This window comes from Scyliorhinus torazame, unplaced genomic scaffold (assembly GCF_047496885.1).
Source record: "Scyliorhinus torazame isolate Kashiwa2021f unplaced genomic scaffold, sScyTor2.1 scaffold_485, whole genome shotgun sequence".
NCBI lineage: Eukaryota > Metazoa > Chordata > Chondrichthyes > Carcharhiniformes > Scyliorhinidae > Scyliorhinus > Scyliorhinus torazame.
Genome location: NW_027308212.1, coordinates 79,033 through 88,072, shown reverse-complemented (window position 1 = coordinate 88,072; position 9,040 = coordinate 79,033). Strand labels below are relative to the sequence as shown.

The window sequence follows — 9,040 nt, the reverse complement described above, 5'->3', positions numbered from 1 at the left end:
CTGCATTGAACAGTTTTCTCTAATCAAGAAAGTCCGAACTGCCGCCTTACTGTTCCTCACACGAAGTATTGAGAGTGTAAGATATGAGTGGAGTGAAGGATCCAATTGGAGAGTTGCATTCTGGCGACTCGAATCACTCTCCATTGCTGCTGCTTTCACAGACAAGTAGCCGAAGAACCCTTAAGTGTCCAAACAGCAGGAAGTTCATCCAGTAAAGGCGGCAGAATAGGTTTCTAGGAGAGGTCAACTGAGACACCTCGACATTCGAACCAGCCAGACTATTTACAACAAGAGAAGAGAAATGTTACCCGGCGTCCTGCGATCAATATTATTTCCTCAACCAGGCTCACAGAGCAGATCATCCAGTCATGGGCTGGGCTTCTGTCTGTTGGGCCTTGCTTTGAGAATGTGAGCAGGAATCTCATGTCCTTACGCCACCGCTTCCCAATTGAATCGGAGGTATTGGATCTTCCTGGTGTTGAACGCTGAGCTGGAAACACGTAACCTCGTGGAGGAAAAGTTAATGTCAGAAGTGGGATTCGAACACACGCCTCCAGAGGAGACTGCAACCTTAACGCAGCGCCTTCGACCGCTCGGCCATCCCGACGCGCTGCGATCAAAGATATGCTCCATGGGCAAATCGATTTTAATTCAATTTTCATCTTCATTTCATTTCAAACTAGATGAGGTTTTACTATTTTTGAACGCCAGCCAGACTCTTGTATCTGAGTGCCATCCTTCTCCAAGACGCTGTGTGTTAAGGAGCTCTCATTTCTGCATTGATCAGTTTGCTCCAATCTACAAAGTCCGTACCACCACTTGCCCATTGAATGTGAGGTATTGGATCTTCCTGGGGTTGAACATTTCGTGGAGGAAAAGTTAATGTCAAAAGTGCGATTCGAACCCACGCTTCTAGAGAAGACTGCGACCTTAACGCAGCGCCATAGCCACTCGGCCGTCCTGACGCGCTGGCGTCAAAACTACGTTCCGTGTACAAATCGACTTAAATTCTATCTTCATCGTCATTTCATTTCAAACAAGATATGCTTTCGCTACTTTTGAACCCCACCCAATGTCCTGTATCTGAGTGCCATCCTTGTCCAAACTGCTGGGGGTTAAGGAGCTTCTCATTGCCGCATTCATCAGTTTGCTCCAATCAACAAGGACCAAAGTCCCGCTCAACCTGTTCCTCGCACGAAGGTATTGAATGTCTAAGATCTGAGAGACGTGAAGTATCCAATTGGAGAGTTGCATTCTGGCGACTGCAATCTCTCTCCACAGCTGCTCCCTGTGCTGGTTTCAGAGACATGGAGCCGAACAACCCCTCCAGTGTCCAAACAGGTGAACGGTCATCCAGTCGAGGCGCCAGGACAGTGTTCTGGGAGAAGTCAACTTAGTCACATCGACTGCAGTGTGGGTAGCTGAAGAACAGGTGTCCAAGACCGGATCAGACTGAAAGCAAAACTTTGATACCAATAAAGAAAATCGCAGATGTGCTGCTGACCAATAGCAACTTGTTTCCGTTTGGTGTGAGTGAGAACACGAATAGCAGAGGATGGTTTCAATCCATCGACTTCTGGGTTATGGGCCCAGCACGCTTCCGCTGCGCCACTCTGCTCGTGGTTGACTCTCTTCGGGGTCGGACTTGAGGCAAGATTTGAAGAAATCAGTAACAGCGTGATTAATGTTCCCAGAGAGTGAAACTTCCGTCACGAACTTCATTCTATGAAGGTGATTCCAGTCACTCCCCACTTTCCCATCAGAATAACGTCACAGAATCAATCACATCACCTTCACAGAACAACCATTCAGCACGAAAATAAATTATCTGAACTATGCTGACCAGTATTAGTGTGTTCAAAAGTGTGTTCCTGTTGAAAGAAAAAATAAGGAAGTGAATAGTTGTGTGGCTACCGCAAGGCAGTAATGTTGTAGCTCCTGGTTTAAGGAGCAGAGTGCGCAGTGGAAGCGTGCTGGGCCATTAGCCAGAGGTAGAGGAATCGAGGCTATTCTCTGCTATTTACATTCTCCCTCACACCAAAAGTTAACATAACGCAGATTCATGTTTGCTTTGCAGCAAATACCTATCAGAAACTTTTTGCAGTCTCATCCTGACATTAGTCCCAGGAATGAAGGAGGCAGCATGGCACATTACAACATTGTAAAGCTCACACATAGGGAACCACAGAGAAAATTCTTTAAAGTCTCAGACGGTCTGACAGCATCTGAAGGGAGAGAAAAGAGCAAACGTTTCGAGTCCAGGTGACCCTTTTTCAAAGCTGGACGGAAACATTATCGAGCAGTACCCCACAGAGGGGCAATATAGATATAGAACGATATCCAGTAATAACTCACAGGGGGCCAACAAGGAAATAAAGCTTTATCGAGCAATGAATCACAATAGAAACAGATTTCCCATTTTCCCTCTCGGACGGATGTGAACAATCCAACCAGCCAGACTACTTACAAGAAATGAAGACGAATTTGTCCCGGAGTCCTGGGATCAATATTCATTCCTCAACCAGTTTACTGAAGCAAGTTATAGAGTCATTAACTGCGCTTTTGCCTGTGGAGTCTTGCTGTGCGTATTTAAGCGGAATCTGATGCCCTGAGGCCAATGTTTTTCCACTGAAAGGGAGCTATTGGATCTTCCTGGAAAAATTTAACCTCGTGGAGGAAAAGTCAAAATCAGGGGTGTGAGTGGAACCCACGCCTCCAGAAGAGACTGCGACCTGAACGTAGCTCCTTAGCCGCTCGGCCATCCTGATGCGCTCGCGTCAAATTTAAGATCCGTGCACAAATCGACTTAAATTCTATCTTCATCGTCATTTCCTTTCAAACAAGATATGCTTTTCCTAATTTTGAACCCCAGGCAGTCCTGTATCTGAGTGCCATCGTTGTCCAAACTGCTGGGGGTTAAGGAGCTTCTCATTGCTGCATTCATCAGTTTGCTCCAATCAACAAGGACCAAATTCCCGCTCAACCTGTTCCTCGCACGACGGTATTGAATGTCTAAGATCTGAGAGACGTGAAGTATCCAATTGGAGAGTTGCATTCTGGCGACTGCAATATCTCTCCTAAGCTGCTCCCTGTGCTGGTTTCAGAGACATGGAGCCGAACAACCCCTCCAGTGTCCAAACAGGTGAACGGTCACCCAGTAGAGGCGCCAGAAGAGTGTTCTGGGAGAAGTCAACTTAGTCACATCGACTGCAGTGTGGGTAGCTGAAGAACAGGTGTCCAAGACCGGATCAGACTGAAAGCAAAACTTTGATACCAATAAAGAAAATCGCAGATGTGCTGCTGACCAATAGCAACTTGTTTCCGTTTGGTGTGAGTGAGAATATAAATAGCAGAGGATGGTTTCGATCCATCGACCTCTGGGTTATGGGCCCAGCACGCTTCCGCTGCGCCACTCTGCTCGTGGTTAACGCTCTTCGGCGTCGGTCTTGAGGCAAAGTTTGAAGAAATCAATAACAACGTGAACAACGTTCCCAAAGAGGTGAAACTTTGTTCCCGAACTTCATTCTATGAAGGTGATTCCAGTCACTCCCACTTTCCCATCAGAACAACGTCACAGAAGAAATCACATCACCTTTACAGAACAACCACTGAGCACGAAGGTAAATTAACTGAAATATGCTGACCAGAATCAGTGTGCTAAAAAGTGTGTTCTTGTTGAAAGAATAAATGAGGAAGTGAATAGTTGTGTGGCGACCGCAGGGCAGTAATGTTGTGTCTCCTGGTTTAAGGAGCAGAGTGCCGCAGCGGAAGCGTGCTGGGTTATTAGCCTGAGGTCGAGGATTCGAGGCTCTTCTCTGCTATTTACATTCTCCCTCACACCAAAAGTAAACATAACACACGTTCCTGTTTGCTTTGAAGCAAATACCTATCAGAATGTTTCTTGCAGTCTCATCCCGACATTAGTCCCATGAATGAAGAAGACATAAGAACATAAGAACTAGGAACAGGAGTAGGCCATCTGGCCCCTCGAGCCGGCTCCGCCATTTAATGAGATCATGGCTGATCTTTGTGGACTCAGCTCCACTCTCCGGCCCGTTCACCATATCCCCGAATCCCTTTATTCTTTAGAAAGGCATTAATCTTTTTCTTAAAAACGTTTAAAGAAGGAGCCTCAACTGCTTCACTGGGCAAGGAATTCCAGAGATTCACAACCCTTTGGGTGACGAAGTTCCTCCTACACTCCGTCCCAAATCTACCTCCCCTTATTTTGAGGCTATGCCCCCTGATTCTGCTTTCCCCGACCAGTGGAAACAACCTGCCCGCATCTATCCTATCTATTCCCTTCATACTTTTATATGTCTCAATAAGATCCCCCCCGCATCCTTCTAAACTCCAATGAGTACAGTCCCAGTCTGCTCAACCTCGCGTCATAATCTAATCGCCTCAACTCTGGGATCAACCTAGTGAATCTCCTCTGCAGTCCCTCCAGTGCCAATATGTCCTTTCTCAGGTAAGGAGACCAAAACTGAACACAATACTCCAGATGCGGCCTCACCAACACCCTATACAATTGCAGCATAAACTCACTAGTCTTGAACTCCATCTCTCTAGCAATGAAAGACAAAACTCGATTAGCCTTCTTAATCACCTGTTGCACCTGCACACCAACTTTTTGCGACTCGTGCACCAGCACACCCAGGTCCCTCTGCACAGCAGCATGTTTTAACATCTTACCGTTTAAATAATAATCCATTCTGCTGTTATTCCTCCCAAAATGGATAGCCTCAGACTTGGCAACATTGAACTCCATCTGCCAGACCCTATCCCATTCACCTAACGTATCCAAATCCTTCTACAGACTTCCGGTATTCTCTGCACTTTTTGCTTTACCACTCATCTTAGTGTCGTCTGCAGATTTTGACACATTGCACTTGGTCCCCAACTCCAAATAGTCTATGTAAATTGTGAATAACTGCGGGCCCAACGCTGATCCTTGAGGGACCCCACTAGTTACAGGTTGCCAACCAGAGAAACACCCCTTTGATCCCCACTCTCTGCTTTCTGTTAGTTAACCAATCCTCTACCCATGCTACCACTTTACCCTCAATGCCATGTATCTTTAGTTTATGCAGCAACCTTTTGTGCGGCACCTTGTCAAAAGCTTTCTGGAAATCCAGATATACCACATCCATTGGCTCCCCGTTATCTACTGCACTGGTAACGTCCTCAAAAAATTCTTCCAAATTAGTCAGACACGAATTATCCTTTGCGAACCCATGCTGCGTCTGCCCAATGGGACAATTTCCCTCCAGGTGCCCCGCTATTTCATCCTTAATGATAGATTCCACCATTTTCCCTACAACCGAAGTCAAGCTTACCGGCCTATAATTACCCGCTTCCTGCCGACCTCCTTTTTTAACCAGTGGTGTCACGTTTGCTACTTTCCAATCCTCTGGGACCACCCCAGAGTCTAGTGAATTTTGGTAAATTAGCACTAGTGCGTTTACAATTTCCCTAGCCATCTCTTTTAACACTCTGGGATGCAGCCCATCAGGGCCAGGAGACTTGTCTACCTTTAGCCCCATTAGCTTGCCCAATACTGCCTCCTTAGTGATTACAATCATCTCAAAGGTCCTCACCAATCATATCTTTATTTCCATCAGTCACTGGCATGTTATTTGTATCCTCCACTGTGAAGATTGACCCAAAAAACCTGTTCAGCTCCTCAGCCATTTCCCCATCTCCTATTATTAAATCTCCCTTCTTGTCTTCCAAAGGACCAATATTTACCTTAGCCACTCTTTTTTGTCTTATATATTTGTAGAAGCTGTTACTATCTGCTTTTATGTTCTCAGCCAGTTTACTTTCATAGTCTACCTTACTCTTCTTTATGCCTTTTTTTAGTAGTTTTCTGTTGTCCCCTAAAGACTTCCCAGTCCTCTAGTCTCCCACTAATTTTTGACACTTTGTATGTTTTTCCTTCAATTTGATACTCTCCCTCACCTCCTTAGATATCCACGGTCGATTTTTCCCCTTTCTACCGTCTTTCTTTTTTGTCGGTATGAACCTTTTCGAAACACTGTGAAAGATCGCTCGGAAGGTTCTCCACTGTTCCTCAACTGCTTCACCATGAAGTCTTTGCTCCCAGTCTACCTTAGCTAGTTCTTCTCTCATCCCATTGTAATCGCCTTTGTTTAAGCACAAAACACTAGTGTTTGATTTTACCTTGTCATCCTCCAACTGTATTTTAAATTCCACCATATTGTGGTCGCTCCTTCCAAGAGGATCCCGAACTATGAGATCATTAATCAATCCTGCCTCATTACACAGGACCAGATCTAGGACCGCTTGTTCCCTTGTAGGTTCTATTACATACTGTTCCAGGAAATTATCCCGGGCACATTCTATAAACTCCTCCTCAAGGCTGCCTTTACCAACCTGGTTAAACCAATCGATATGCAGATTAAAATCTCCCATGATAACCGCTGTACCATTTCTACATGCATCTGTTATTTCTTTGCTTATTGCCTTCCCTACCATCCTGTTACTATTTGGTGGCCTATAGACTACTCCTATCAGAGCCCTTTTCGCCTTACTATTCCTGATTTCCACCCAAATTGATTCAACCTTGTCCGCCATAGCACAAATATCATCTCTTACTATTGCCCGGACGCCATCCTTAAACAACAACGCTACACCACCGCCCTTACCGTCCATTCTATCCTTTCGTATAGTCTGAATCCCTTGAATATTTAACTCCCAGTCGTCACCATCTTTTAACCATGTTTCAGGAATGGCCACTAAATCATAGTCATTCACGATGATTGGCGCCATCAACTCATTTACCTTATTTCGTATACTCCGAGCATTCAGGTAAAGTACACTTATGCTGTTTCTTACGTCTTTGTTATGAATCCTAACACCTTGATCAGTAACTTTTCGCAATTTATTTTTCCTCTTACCATTTCTCCCATTTTTCCTTGTCTTTGAACCCATATCTCTACATAATAACCTGTCACGTAACCTGCTGCCTTAATCTCCATTAACCATCATACTGTCCATAGCTTTACATTTCCCTTCCCCCCAACTTGCTAGTTGAAAGTCCTTGTGACCAACCTATTTATCCTATTCGCTAGAACACTGGTCCCAGAATGGTTCAGGTGAAGTCCGTCCCAACGGTACAGGTCCCTCCTGCCCTATTACTGATGCCAATGCCCCATGAAATGGAATCCCTCTTTACCGCACCACTCCTTTAGTGCGGGAAACTTCTCTAATTTTCTCAACCCTATGCCAATTGGCACGTGGCTCGGGTAGTAATCCAGAGATTATAACCCTGGAAGACCTGTTCTTTAATTTAGTCCCTAGTGTTTGATAATCCCCAAACAGGTGCTCTTTCCTAGTCTTACCTATGTTGTTAGTCCCCACGTGGACCACAACAACTGGATCCTCCCCCTCCCTCTCCAAAATCATTTCAAGCCGATCAGAGATGTCCCTCACCCTGGCATCGGGCAGGCAACATACCATGTGGGACTCTCGATCTGGTTTACAAAGGATGACATCAATCCCGCTAATTATAGAATCCCCTACAACTACCACTTGTCTTTTTGCTCGCCACTCTTGAATGGCTTCCTGTACCACGGTGCAGTGGTCAGTCAACGCATCCTCCCTACAGCCCTCTTCCTCATCCACACAGGGAGTAAGTACCTCCTGCCCGTTGGACAAGGTCAAGGGCAGAGGCTCCTCAACTCCTAAACTCAGGATCCTCCTACATGCCTCCCTTGCAGTCACACCACTCTGTCCCTGACCACTGTCCGAATTAACAGTACTTATTCTACCGGGTGTGACTGCCTCCTGAAACAAAGCGTCCAGCATGAAACATTGCAACATTGTAAAGCTCACACAGAGGGAACCACGGAGAAAATGTTTTAAAGTCTCAGCAGGTCTGAAAGCATCTGCAGGGAGAGAAAAGAGCTAACGTTTCGAGTCCACGTGACAATTTGTCAAAGCTGCACGGGAAACGTTATCCAGTAGTACCCCATAGAGGGGCAATATTGATATATATCGATATCCAGTCATACCTCACAGTGGGGCAATAAGAAAATAAAGCTTATCGAGCAATAAATCACAATAGAAACCGAGTTCCCAACTTCCCCTCTCGGACGCATGTGAACAATCCAACCAGCCACACTATTTATAAGTTGAGAAGACGAATTTTACCCGGGGTCCTGAGATCAATATGAATTCCTCAACCAGAGTCACTGAAGCAGGTTATCGAGTCATTAACTGGGCTTTTGCCTGTGGGGTCTTGCTGTGCATATTTAAGCAGGAATCTCATGACCTCAGGCCAACGCTTTTCCAATGAAATTCCTGAGGTTGAAAATCTTGCTGGAGAAATTAAATCTCGTGGAGGAAAAGTCAATATCAGGAGTGGGATTCTAACCCACGTCTCCAAAAGCGACTGCGAGCTGAACGCAGCATTCTAGACCGCCTGGCCATCCTGATGCGTCGTCGTCAAAACTAAGCTCCGTGCACAAATCGACTTAAATTCAATCTTCATCGTCGTTTCATTTCAAACAAGACATACGTTTCCTTCTTTTGAACCCCAGCCAGAGTCCTGTATCTGAGTGCCATCCTTCCCCAAGCCGCTAGGGGTTAAGCAGCTTCTCATTGCTGCATTGATCAGTTGCTCCGATCAACAAGGACCGAATTCCAGCTCTATCCGTTCCTCACACGAAGGCACTGAGAGTCTATGATCGGAGCGACGTGAAGTATCCAACTGGAGAGTTGAATCCTGACGACGGGAATTTCTCTCCACAGCTGCTTCCGGTGCTGCTTGCACAGACAAGTCGCCGAGAGAAATCCTCCAGTGTCCAAACAGGTGAACGTTCATCCAGTAGAGGGAGAAGAGTGTTCTGGGAGAAGTCAGCTTAGTCACCTCGCTGCACTGTGGGTCGCTGAAGAACAGGTATCAAGGAGCGGATCAGACTGAAAGCAAAACTTTGATACGAATAAAGAAAAAGGCAGATGTGTTGCTGACAAATAGCGACTTGTTTGCTTTTGGTGTGAATTAGAAAATAAA

General features: G+C 45.7%; 2 non-coding genes across 2 annotated transcripts; both read right to left on the bottom strand.

Annotated features, from left to right (window-relative positions):
• Positions 1 to 524: 524 nt before the first annotated feature.
• trnal-aag (transfer RNA leucine (anticodon AAG)) lies at positions 525 to 607 on the bottom strand. Its single transcript has one exon. It is a non-coding gene; the product is annotated as a tRNA-Leu (tRNA).
• Positions 608 to 3,347: 2,740 nt separating this feature from the next.
• trnam-cau (transfer RNA methionine (anticodon CAU)) lies at positions 3,348 to 3,419 on the bottom strand. The gene has a single exon. It is a non-coding gene; the product is annotated as a tRNA-Met (tRNA).
• Between the last annotated feature and the right edge of the window lie 5,621 nt (positions 3,420 to 9,040).